Below are 13,246 nucleotides of genomic sequence, written 5' to 3' on the forward strand. Positions count from 1 at the left end.
GCGGCTCCTATGGGGATTCCAGCCCCAACTGAGTCGAGAGAGCGCTGGTGCTGCCTGCCTCCTTAAACCCACAGGCTTCCAGATTTCCTAAATCGGCTTCCAATCGTACTACTTCGGCTTAACAATTAATTAGCCGGTATAGTTATAAATCACGATGTGTGGGGAGACGGGTTCCCATTTCTAGATGCTACACTGCCGACGACGTGTTGCTACCACTGACGCCCATCTAACGATATTTTCTGGGGAGGAGAGCTTATTGAAACGGACCGGCCTGAACTTCCGCATTAATGAGCTTAGAAAAATAGCAATAAAAGTAATAGCCAGCTTCATAATAAATCACGATACCCTTCAAAACACACTGAGCAGCGGCGTCTTCGCTGCGATCTTCCTATTTAAAAAATAAGTAAAAAATGGGAGGGGGCATGATAAAGACACAGCTGCAGAGCACCCAACCCCCTTTAAATCGGAGTTATTTTTTCAAAGTGGAGCTCCTAAATTGTAACATTTTGTGTGATGTGGCTTGAAGGACAAGGGCATTTAATAAGAGCCATCTGGATTTGTGGGGATAATTATTTACAAGGAGCCATTAAGCGAGGAACAGTTTCTGATTAGTAGGGAGAAGGTTGGCTTGGGGGTGGTGAGGTAGAAAGGAATGGGATTTCTGGGCACACGAACCACACTATATATATACATTTATCGAGAGTAAAAAGATGGATGGATGTTGGCTGAGACGGGATTACCACCTCGCTCCTTAAAGATTCTTAATCGCTGGAGCCGCGCCACTGCTTTTCGAGCTGAGTAAACCATTTATTTGCGGAGTGTCCAGGGTGGGGCGAGCGGGGAAGGAAGAAGGGCCCTGTGCGGTTTCTGCACATACAAAAGCTAAATACATCCACACACGGGCCGCTTCGGCCAGAGCACGGCCCAAGCCACCGGCATTCGTACAAGAACTGGAAAGCAAACAGCGGCCCATTTTCAGACGCCTGGCCTGAAAGGCAGCCTTTCTGGGAGAGATCCGCTCCTCTTCGCCATTAGGGCTGCTTCTGCCCCCGCCGCGCAATTGCAGACACGGCTCCCGGTTAGCCACTTCTGCAACCGGATCTCTTAACGATTTGTCGGCCTGGGGAAGGGCCTCGCACTGCAATAAAGCGCTAATGGCTTCTGAGTGTCGTTCTGGTTAACCAGCGCGGGCGAGACTTGCCAAACCCCAACTCGTGTATTTTCTTCGCCCGGCTTCGGGCTTCCTCAGGGTGGCTGTCGATTGCCTTGCGGATCTTAGGCAGACGAGGAGGAGATATGGAAGGAAACCTGCATCGGAGGGAACCTGCCTAGGCTTCAGCGTTGCAATGCACTTATACCGTACACATAGCCTTAAAAAAAACCCATTTGCTTGGCAGGGAAGTCCCGCCAAGTTCCTGGGAAGCCACTTCCACTGAAATCAGCAGGGCTTCCTAGCAGATCTGTTTAGATGGTGAAGAGAAAGGGACCACCGTCCAATAGTAAAGAAAAGATGTTGGGGTGCCCCGGGGAGTGGGGTTGGGTTTGGCGATGCGCATTTCCTTCAAACTTTCTCGAGGCTTTTGCAAAATGGAGCCCTGCGGCCTACATGCCTCGTGCGGAAGAAACCCTTCCCTCGATTTCCACAGACTTTCCACGCAGCGTGGAGAATACCCGCATTCCCGTCTTAGGGTAGGGCTGGTGGGCTTAGGGCCTACTCTCCTGAGCTGACGGAAGTTACTGCCAGGACGCTTTCCAACTAGGCCGCAATGGCACTTCCCCGTGTTTTCCCCTTAAGTGCTTTTCCAGCCGGGCCCAGGTCTGCGCTGCTGTTGGTGGGGGAATCGAGGCCCAACTGAGGCTTGTGTTCGTGTGTGACAGAGAGAGACCAAGGGGATGTCCTTAAAATAAAATTAAAAATGGCGCGGAACCCGAAGGGTGTCTGCGCTGGAAAACTTTCTAGGCTCCTAAAAAGGGAAATACGTGAATTAGCTGCACATAGGGAGCTACATCCTGGAGAACCTTTCCCCAAAGCAGCAGCGCCATGTTTTCTTTATTGAAGCTTGGGCTTCAGAAGATCATCCCCGAAGTCAGCAGGGCACGTCGAGGGTGGGAGGAGAGTTGGCCAAGGCCGTCCTCGCAGTTTCTTAGCGGGCCAACCCAGGTGGAAAGGGGAACGTTTGGCTCTGTTGCTCCCTGGAAACGAAAGGCAAGAGCTTTGCGTGTTATTCATCCCGCTAAGGTGGCTCCTGAGCTCTATTCGGCCAATGGAAATGGCGACGGAGCCTCCTCCTCTTCTTTGTGGCTCCCGAAGGAAATCCTGCGCTTCGAGCCCCGGGCCTGTTATGGAGCTTGCGCTGCTGGTTTTTATTTCATGTTGTGTTGGATGATTTCCCCGTTTCCCCTCCCCAAACTCCATCCATTTGATTCTTTCTAAACCTGAGAACAATAACCTAACAACAAAGCCCCGCCATTCTCCCAGCTGCTCTTCTAGGCTGCCTTTGCTCAATGCCCTTCGCTTTGCAATGTCAGCCACCCTTGGCGCCCCGGACTCCTGACTGTTTTAGCATCCCGAGGGCAAGCCGTGGGCGCCGGCGGTGGGGGACGTGCCAGGGTCGGTGGGATGGGAGGACGGCACGCTTCCATGGGAGAGAGGAGCCTAAGGGGAGCCATTTCCCCAGAAAGCGCCCTCCATACATGCCAGTGTATAACTTGGCAGCCTTTGCAGCAGCGGCTTTTTGCTAGATTTAAAAGCCAGCTCACGAGATCATCACCCCCGCTTTGTCCACAGCCTCGCTAGAGACCCCTGTTTCAAACCGAGCCATCTCACAGATCCCACAGATCCATTTTCCCTCTTCCACCACCAGAACTGAGCAAAACCTCTTCAGAGCAGCGCTGGGTCTGGCTGACAGCCCTATTGGGGAAGGAGTGAGATAGATCGGTGCGGGGGATCGGAGACTGGAGGGGAGGCTGTAAAACGGGCAGCGCCGCCGCGGAACATACATGCTCAAGAGCAGAGTATGTCAGGATCAGGGTGTTCATGTCAAAATGTGAAGGGAGTGAGTTCCCATAAGCGGCCTCCACCCATCTACCCCATAGATTGGAGGATAGGGAAGTTTTCAAGGATGCAGTCCTGGTCATTGACGTGTAGCCGGAATCTCTGACTTCAGTAGGCTCACTCCCAAGTGATAACTGTGCACAACGTGTAATTAATACAAAGACATTGCAATCTGAATCAAGTAAAATGCTTTAGATTCGAATTAAGGGCTTTCACTTTAGTGTGTGCAGTTCTTGTACGTAAAGTTGGAAGAAAATAATTATTTGCTTACTGACGTGTGTGTACTTTAGCAAATGGGAAGCGGAGTGACTTCAGATAAGCAATGGAACCGATATCCTGGAGCCTAGTTTTTATTCGGTTTTGGTTTACTAATGAGATTTACGTGGATAAATGCTCTAAATGTGCCTCTCTTTTCTTAATACGATCCTCTTTACTTTCTTGCTTCAAAACTTCTGGCTGTAGATAATCCCCTCACACACTGGAACAGCAATTAAAATAAAAAGCGTATAGCCTAAGAGTATATACTTGTGTTAGAGGTGTGACGGGGGCGGGAGCGCGGCTCGCGAGTGATTTATGGCTGAAAGTAATCTGAATTACTATTTCTTAGTCTTGGGGCTGAGATAAATCATATTTCTGTATAAGGAAATGTATTGCCCTCTTGAAATATGGTTTGGGGAGGGACGGGGCGTTGGGGAGAGGGGTGGGGGTCTCTTTCGAGGCGTGCGAGAGAATGTGCCCTGGGATGTTTGCTCACCGGATTAAGAGAAAGAAAAACTGCTTTTCCTGGCACAGGAAAATCCTAAAGTGCCAGGCCTGGCAGATCATAACGACCTGTTTTATTTTAGAGCGAACAACCAAGGCAGTCTATAAAGCAGTATTGTTTGGGAGGAGTGCGCGCGCTGAGAACGTGGCTTTAGGAATTGATACAGAGAGCCGAGGGTTTTTTTAAAAAATAGAACATAATCATAGAATTGTAAAGTTGGAAGGTACCCCGAGGGTCATCTAGTCCAACCTCCTGCAATGCAGGAATCTCAACTCGATTTCGGGTAATTTTAAAAATGTCCCAAAAACGAAGGCAGCCATCAGGGCCAATGGCCTTGCTGGAGAATAATCCCTAGACACGTTTAGCATCTTGACCCAAGGATGGTGAGCCAGCAGACCTGCTCTTTTGCCCCGCTCGTGTGAATGTCTTGCGAGGGGATTCCGTGTCCTTGCAACCTGCCCTGGCCTTGTCAGGTCAGAAAATAAGAGAAAGTGGTGGGGCCAGATCTAGTGTGGATACTTGTGGCCCTCCCTCCAGAAGTTGTTGGGACTACAGCTCCCGACATCTGTGAGCATTAGGCGCGCTGATCGTGGCTGATGGGAGTTTGAATCCAACGACCATCGCAGCGGCGATCCCAGATTCCCCACCCCGGGTCTAGCCTGGCCCGCTGCGGTGGGGCCCAAAGAGTACACCCGCTCTCACGATGCACACCACAGGGTGCCCTAAACAGACACCAGGCGGTCCGGATCTGTTCTTTTGAGGAACAAGCCCACTACTCCCAGTGTTGTCTGAGCGAGCGATCCAAACCGTATGGCGAGGAAGGAGGAAACTTGACCCTCCTTCGCACCACCATAATCAGTAGCCAGCCGCAGGGGACAGCCCTTCCCGATCGCCACCTGGGAATCTGTCGGACGCCCAACGCCACTGACTTGGGATCTTCTTTTGTCCTCTCAGATCAGGCAGAGCAGAGCAGCGATCCTTGTCGCTGCTATGGTAAGCTCCTGGTGACTTCTGCATTTCATTTCCCTCTGATCTCACTGCATGCAAAACCGCTACGACCCTGTGTTTGGATACACCTGTAATTCAGGCGACCGCATTGCATGCGTCTGATGAAGTGGACGCCAGAATGAATGTTTCTGGGTACCATCAGGCTCCTGCTTTTATTAAAAGAGGCAAACAAGTCTGCCTTTTTGGAAGTGGCGATCTTATAATGTTCACGGAAGATGTTGCAAACCAATCAAGGATTTTTGCTGTCACTCGCTCCTAGGAATAAGTACAAGGAGAAACGGACACCAGGCTTGTAACAGATCGCGCTGTCCAAAAATAAGGTCCAGGTGAGGAAGATACAGGTCTCTTCATCTGGTTCTTCGTGAGTCCCAGAAGCCACCTATCTGGGGGGAGAAAAATGGTCGGGGGGCGGCGGCGGAGGGCTGCAATCGCATACCCACCAACCTGAGAATAAAGGGGATTTACTTCTGAGTAGATGTGCATGCGATTGCACTGCAAGCTGAATCTGTGTCTATCCTTCCACGATCTCAGTGATCCCCCTTTAATATTCTCTTTGTCTTGGACAAAACCACACTTTTAGAAGTTATTTGTTTGCTCTTCTCTAAAGTCTTTAAAAGTCAATCAGGAGGATGCAATTATTGTGAGGCTCAAGTTCGAGGTTATCATCTATCCCCACCACCACCATAAAAATTGGTGCGTGTGTGCGGGATCTGTGTACAGAGCACAGTCTACACAGAGAAATTTCCTGGAGCAAGCTATTCATTTTATTACGCTTCCCAGTGGGTTGGTTCAGAGTTTTAAAGGTTACTAACGACGAATTTCTGCAGAATGGTGCAGATAAAAGGCATTTCCGTCTTGCAGAGGGAGGAGGCGTTGCTCTGATAACTCTTAAAACTGTTCTTTAACCAAGATCGTTTGCCTCCATCCTCTCTTATGGATGGAGAGGATATTTGAAATTGCATCGTGGTTTGTGAGCTCGCCACGACAAAGATTGGCCTGCTTCTGCATTAATGATTTAGAAATAAGGGGCAGTTTAAAGAGACTCAAAGCGAAAGGTGGATGAGGTCAATCCGGTGGTCTGTTGAGAGTGAGAAGAGGAATGCTAGAAAGCCTGTCCTGGGAAGAGAGTGAAAACGGAGCAGTCCGCTTCACAAAATAAGCGCGAACCGGTTGCCTTTAACTTAACGAAATTCAGCCAGGAAATCGGGGCTTGGCGAGTTTACGGGAGGGAGCAAGAAAACCACGTAAAAGGAGGAACTGACTGCTTTGACCTTCCAGATGGAATTGGACCCCAATTCCCACTTGTCCCACACAGCACAGCCAATGGTCAGGGATGATGGGAGCCGCAGCCCAATAACACCTGGAGAGAGACAAATTCCCCATCACAGGGCTATAGATTTCTTTCCTTTATTCTCTATCGACAAATCGAATGATGGTGCAACTGACTAGCAAAGGGTAACAGCTTGTAATAAATAGGCAGTTGAACTGGAGGAATTCATGTGCCAACTACCTCTCCTCGCTCGAGCTATCTTTTGCCACGATTTGCAGGAGCTGTCTGGATCGGTTCTCTTCGTGGCATGAGAGGCAGCTCTGTGTGCGGTGCTGGGAGATCCAATTGAATTAGATCTTTTCTCAGAACCTCGGTAAGGGGTTCAGAATCTGCAATTTATTCCTACCTGCTGCTCATTTGGATCTGTCATTCAGGACCAACAATATGCTTAGGGTTGCTACTTCTGCTTCTTCTTTTTGTATCACAGTGCTCCTGTACATGAGAGAAAGAGAGTATTTTCCTGGCATTGAGACACAGTGTTGGAGCTGCTGTTGCTGGTCCCACAATGTTCTAGGAGCTTATGTGGGATTTCAAATGTGTTAAGTTTCATCAATCATCACCATGTAAAATAAACGTATTCTGGACTTCCACAGTCAGCCCATCTCTGAGTCTCTGAGAAGGATCAAAGCACCTGCTTTGCATGAAGAAGGTCCAATGCATCTCTAGGTAGGGTTTGGAGAAACCCCCTGCCTAGAATTCTGGAGAGCTGGTGCCAGTCTGTGCAGACAATACAGAGCTAAATGGAGCAATGATACGTCTCTGTGAAATGACTGGCCACAGACTTGGCTTGAGGAGCACATAGCAATCTCACCAGTGTAAACATGCCTCTTTTGCAAAATTGTCACTGTGAAGCTGGATACCACAGACCTGTAGAGCTCTAATTTTCATTTTGCTGATCTAAAGGGCTGCTACAGCGGTGTGAACTGAACTCTCCCTAATCTTGTAAAATGCAGGTCTGAGATGAGGAGTGTCTCTTTCAAATAGACTCACTTTCATCCCTATCTGTACCCCGGGGAACTTGAAGTATCTGGATTTAAAGCTTTAGATACACCCTGGCCTTTAAAATATTGGGCATATGCCCCATGGATTGCAGTGGAATAATGGAGAGGAGACTGCCAATCTCAAACACATTGCTGAGTGTTCATTGCATCACCAATGCCAGGGTGGGTGTGTTATCATCAACACCACTTTTGGGAATGGTCACTGTAGTTCTTTTATAGCCAAGGTCATGTCTATTTAGACGTCAGACTCATTGAGCTGAAGAGATTTATTCCTAGGTAAATTGGCACAGGATTGCAGCTTTAATGTAGTTGCCCCAGACTGTATTATTGAAATTTCATTTCCCTCTGACGTCACTGCTTACATATTCCTCACCACCTCTCATCTCTTTCTCTCCCCGCACCAGCCCCATCCTGCCAACAGGATAACAAATCATGTATCAGATGAAATGGACTCATTTACTTGCTAGGAAATTTGTTTTTGTCTGCTTCTTACTTGCTTGTTTTGCTGTTTATTTTGATGTGTTAAAAACTTGGTATCACTCACCTGTGGCCTTGAAGTGTTCCAATCTTCTCCAGCACCCCCTTTTCCACTGAACTGTGTATTGGGTGTGAATAAGGCTGAGTCCTTGGTGAAGTGACTGTATGCGCTTTAGATGTTGGTGCACGGAAGTTCTGTCTCTCTGTGTGTTAAATCTGTGACAGTTCATACACACATGCAAATCATCATGAGGCTGCAGCCGTCAGGCGATGAACATGTAGGGATGTCTTGAAAGAGCCCTTTGAACTGATTAGTGCATGATACACGGATGGGAAACATGTGGTCCTGTAGAAGTGTTGAACTACAACTCCCATAGTCATTTATCATTGGCCACGATAGGGCCCAACAACAGTTGGAAGGCCATCTCTGCTGTACCAGAAAGCTGAAGAACAAGTTATGTCATTCAAGCAAAGCAACTTGCAAGTAATTATTAACTTCTGTCTTTTTTGCACGGGGGGCACTTCAGAGAGATTTCCCTCAATGTTTGGTTGATTTCTAGGTGAGAGTACAAAAGGAAGGTGTACAATGATGTACACCCAATGTTCTTGGCTCCTCAACCAGGAATGGGCAACCTGCGGCCTTCCAGATGTTATTGGACTCAGCTCCCATCAGACCCAGCCAGCATGGCCAATGGTGAGGGATGATGGGAGTTTTAATCCTAGCAACATCGGGGGGGGGGGCACAGGTTGCCCATTCCCACTTCAGAACAAGGGTGGTGCAGCGTTGAAGTTGGCCTAGAGATCCAGGGCCCAAGGTGAGGAAGGGGCAACAGTCCATCCTGAAGCAAGGTTAGGGAAGAAAAAGATCCTGATAGTGGTGGGACATTCTAACCAGCTCTTGCAAAGGAGAGATGTTGTCTTTTAAGTGGCACTGCACCCATCATAGCAATGTCCCTGATTTTTGGATCAAACTTATACAGTGTATTGAAGATGGCTACTCCCCCCTGCCTCCAAATTATAGGAAGGAAGGAACCATGGATATTGTTGTTGGCATCCATCTATCTTGGGGGACAATGGAAGAATGTGTGCCTTTGGGGGGTGAAGTCAAACCACTGGAGAGTTACATGTATGCTTTTTCCATAGATATAGTGTCATCTAAAGAGGCAAAAGGGACGTGGGTGATGCTGTGGGTTAAACCACAGAGCCTAGGGCTTGCCGACCAGAAGGTCGGTGGTTCGAATCCCCGCAATGGGGTGAGCTCCCATTGTTCGGTCCCTGCTCTTGTCCACCTAGCAGTTCGAAAGCACATCAAAGTGCAAGTAGATAAATAGGTACCGCTCCGGCAGGAAGGTAAATGGTGTTTCTGTGTGCTGCTCTGGTTCGCCAGAAGCGGCTTAGTCATGCTGGCCACATGACCCAGAAGCTGTACATCTAGTAAAGCGAGATGAGCGCCGCAACCCCAGAGTTGTCCGCGACTGGACCTAATGGTCAGGGTCCCTTGACATTTACCTAATGAGGCAAAAGGTGAACAAAAGCTGAAGCTCATAAACAGAATAAGTCAAAGGTCTGTGAGAAAGGAGAAACTTGACTCTAGGGATAAGAAAGACTAAAGGTCGAAAGAAGAGTCCCTGTAAAAATCCATTGGTTTTTGTTTATTTTTTAAGTTAAAGTTTCACTGTCTCCTGTTGAAATAAATTTAGTTTCGGCTGGTTCTGCTCAGAGTGATCAAGTGAAGAATGGACGAGGTGAAGTGTGTGCGTGTGTGTGTGTGAGAGAGAGAGAGAGAGAGAGAAGCATGAAAATAAAAAGAGAGGCTGAAATCCTAACCACATTTACCTAGGAGTAAGCTCCATTGAATACTGTAGGACTTACTCATAGGTGCCGACTCCATGGGGCCTGAGGGGGCCCGAGCCCCATCAAAAATTCGTTTGGGGGGGCTCAGCCCCCCCAATAATTTAAGAAAATTATTAGTTATATTATGCTTTGTAAAATCACAAAATTATGTTGGTATTTTTTATTTTCCTTGTTTGACGATAGTTACCTTTTAAAATACATTCAGTAATGAGTTAAAACAAAGCCACTCCCGATCTCGACCCATCAACAATCTCGCGGGGCTGGCGTCAGCCCCGCGAGAAGCGGGGATTCCCCCTAGCTCATTAATATTCACCACCCACGGCGGCAGCCAATCGGCTGCCGCAAAGGGCGGGCCCTCACAGGTTCACTTAAGGTCGGGGCAGCCCAGGGCTCGCCCCTTTCGTTCCCCCAGCAGCAGCGGTTTGGAGGTCTTGGCCCCCCCCAATATTTTTTATAAGTCGGTATGGGCCCCCGCCCCCCCAATATTTTTTATAAGTCGGCGCCCCTGGACTTACTTCTGACTATCCATGGTTAGTCTTGGACTATACGGTTTGATCGAGACTAGGGATGAGATAAGGACAATTAGGACAGCAGAATTTGGTCTGCACCAGTTCAGACAGCCGGTGGGAATACAGTGTGTGTTTGTGTGTGAGAGAGTTGCCCTCACCTGCAGCCCCTGCACACTGCGCTCCGTGTGTAGCTCAGGCCTCTGGTACCTCTTAGCAGAAAAGCCCTCGGCAGGATTGGAACTCGCGGCAGCCTGCGGCTCCCCGCCGCTGGCTTTCATCTTACCCGCTCTCCTTCCTGGAGCGACTCCCATTGGCTACCGCGGTGCCTCTCGCTCGGAGCTAAGAGTTCTGACGCGGCTTGCGCCTTCGCCTTCCCTCTTGCACAACAGGGGTCGCCAGCGCGGTCATTCAAACGGCTCCAGCGCCCTCCCAGCGAGAGGGGAGGGGGAAGCGAAGGATCTGGCTTTAGAAGTTGGCGAGAGGCGCCTGGAGCTTGGAGCGAGTCCTTCCTCGCCTGGAGGCAGCATCGGAGCCCTTTCCGTCTGCACGTGCAGCGAGGCTGTGGGATTCTTCATACGCTTGAAAGGTAGGGCTTTTCCCAGACCAGATGTGCCTGCATCTCTTTCACAGAGAGGGAGAAAGAAGCTTTGTTGCTGTTGATTTGGCCGCCTTAAGAGGAGGCTTGTTTGCAGCAATGATGTGTCAAAAGATCCAAACTGCCAGACCTCTCCCCCTTTCCTCTATGCATTCTTCTTCTTCTTCTTTCTGGGCAACTAGAAAAAGAAAGAGAGAAGATTTCCTTTCCTGCTTGGCCTGTTTATTTTCCCGTTGCTTTGCTCTGAAATTAACTCTGTTTTCTCCATGGCTTTTCACACTGGCGCCCCCTAAAAGGCATTTTTTTTTTTGCCAAGGCCAAAACAACAAGAAGTGGGGAAGGAAGAAGCTGAAAAGTCTCTTCCCCCCACCCGCCTCTGTTTTTGATAGCAAGCCACCCACTGCAAAGCAGATGAAACAGAGGAGGATCTGCCTGGGTGAAAAGTTTGGAGATGCTTCCCAAATGTGTCTGCTTGGATGAGACGCCTATCCTCAACAAGATGTATGGAGGCCAGACAGCACACATGAAGAGAGAGAGAAAGAGAGAGAGAGTGTGTGTGTGTGTGTTATCTGGGCCTGTAGGCTGTTTATTTTGCGCTTCCTTTGGGTGTGCGTTCAATGTGGTTGCATGACTAAACCGGCTGGAGTGATTCACTGGCTGCCTTTCTGGGTGACTACTCAAAACAAGTTGTGAATCAATAGAGATGTTTTGGCTCTGCTCCTCAACCTCCCAAGTTAATGCACTCAGGGCTTAAGGAGAGTTAATTTACAGACTTGCAGGCTCTCGAAGCCAGCAGATTTATTCCCCCCTTTTTTCCGCACACAGCCATGATGTGTTTTCCCTTGCAGGACAGAAGGTAAGTTTTGGACTGCCAAAACCCTGATGTGAAGGTGCCAGTCACACTCTTGTCTTCCCCAGTCTCTGTCCAAGACATTTCGCAACCCAGAGTCCAAATGAAGCCCTTGCCTCCTGACAGGACCAAGGCTTGAAACAGTGGCACCAATTTCTGCTGTCTTTCCTCTTAGTGAAGGTCACTAAACCCAGCTGCATGGCAGGTCTGGTCCTCCTGTGACTCTTCAGTATCCCCGTGCTTCTGATTCAGTGGCCAGCCACATCATTAACATTCATGGGCTCAGCAGAAGAATATGAGAATTTAAGTCTGGGCAGGACTTTGGGGCAGAGACCCAGGTCCTTACTCAGCAGAATGAGCCAGGGAGGTCTCCTGGTGAAGCAAGGCTGTTGGTTTACCATATCTTGAAGCAAGTGAAGTTAGTACCTAAAGATGGCTCCTCAGATACGTATATTAAGTTCAGAGTCTAAAATGACCCAGATGCACCGCTAGATAGGATTGTTTAAATTTATCAGTTTATTGAAGTTTATTGAAGTAGCCTATCTATACTTAAGTCTTTTAACCAATTTAATAGTCATGGCTTTCCTAGGAATCATGGGAAATTCTGAGAAGACTTTCTTAGTGAATCTAGATTTAGACTCTTCTCTAGAATGACAATTGCCCGAGTTTCTGAGAATGCTAGACGCCACTACAAAACGACAGTTGCCTGCATTTCTCTTGAAGAGGGACTTTTGGCTGAAGCAGTTTAAGTCTATGGTGTACTTATGTCCTGTATGGCAAAAGGGAGAAGAAAGTAAAGGAACTGGTCAGTGCTTTCATGGTGAGTTGAAGACAGAATAAATAGTCTTAGTGTGGACTACTTTGTGCCTTCATTCAGTGTTCATCCTTTAGCGGTGATGTGTCTATGTATACAAACTTCAAATATATACAAGCACATAGTAGGCAAGATGGGAAAAACAGCTAAGATGTTTGGATGTCCAGCCAGACCTGAAAATTTGAGATGCTATGCACGAGACACCTTTTGAAAGTCTCTCTGGGTATCCTTAAAAATCGAAACTAAGTTTCAGTTTAGTTTACTGGTCAACCACTTACAATAAAAAACTCTGAATATGACATGACACAAAATACAATATAAAGCAGCATTAAACCTAGTACAGTGGTACCTCGGGTTACATACGCTTCAGGTTACAGACTCCGCTAAGCCAGAGATAGTGCTTCAGGTTAAGAACTTTGCTTCAGGATAAGAACAGAAATCGTGCTCTGGCAGTGCGGCGGCAGCAGGAGGCCCCATTAGCTAAAGTGGTCTTTGGGTTAAGAACAGTTTCAGGTTAAGAATGGATCTCTGGAACGAATTAAGTACTTAACCCGAGGTACCACTGTACAGCTTGACCATGAACATCTGAACCGCCATGAAATTCTTCCTAAGATTCAGTCCACTGTAAGGCCCCGTTTGCACTATACATTTAAAGCAATATCATACCCAGTTCCCAAGTTCATTTTGGGGGAAGCCACAACTGTTTCAAGTGGTATGATATAGCTTTAAATGTTTAGTGCAGACAGGGCCTAAGATATATTGTCAGTGTGCAAGGTGGGAAATTTAATGAAATAGTACATCTTGATACTAGATCCTAGTATAAGTACCTGAACTGTATAGTTTTGGATGGAAAAGCTCAGGCTGTGGAACTACTAGATGATAATACTTAGAAACTAAACAGTGTGATGTTTATGCTATTAATTCTCTTATTGTCTGTAAAAGTAAAGGTAAAGGTACCCCTGACCGTTGGGTCCAGTCACGGACGACTCT

General features: G+C 48.0%; 1 protein-coding gene across 1 annotated transcript in view; it reads left to right on the forward strand.

Moving 5' to 3' along the window:
• Positions 1-10,460: 10,460 nt before the first annotated feature.
• Positions 10,461-13,246, forward strand: part of ALX4 (ALX homeobox 4) — a 57,078-nt gene continuing 54,292 nt past the window's right edge. The window contains exon 1 of the mRNA XM_081835566.1: positions 10,461-10,583. The gene's annotated coding sequence lies outside the window, so the exon portion shown is untranslated. The remainder of the gene's footprint in view (positions 10,584-13,246) is intronic.

The sequence above is a fragment of the Podarcis erhardii genome (assembly GCF_964252035.2).
Source record: "Podarcis erhardii genome assembly, chromosome: 1".
In the NCBI taxonomy this organism is placed as follows: Eukaryota; Metazoa; Chordata; class Lepidosauria; order Squamata; family Lacertidae; genus Podarcis; species Podarcis erhardii.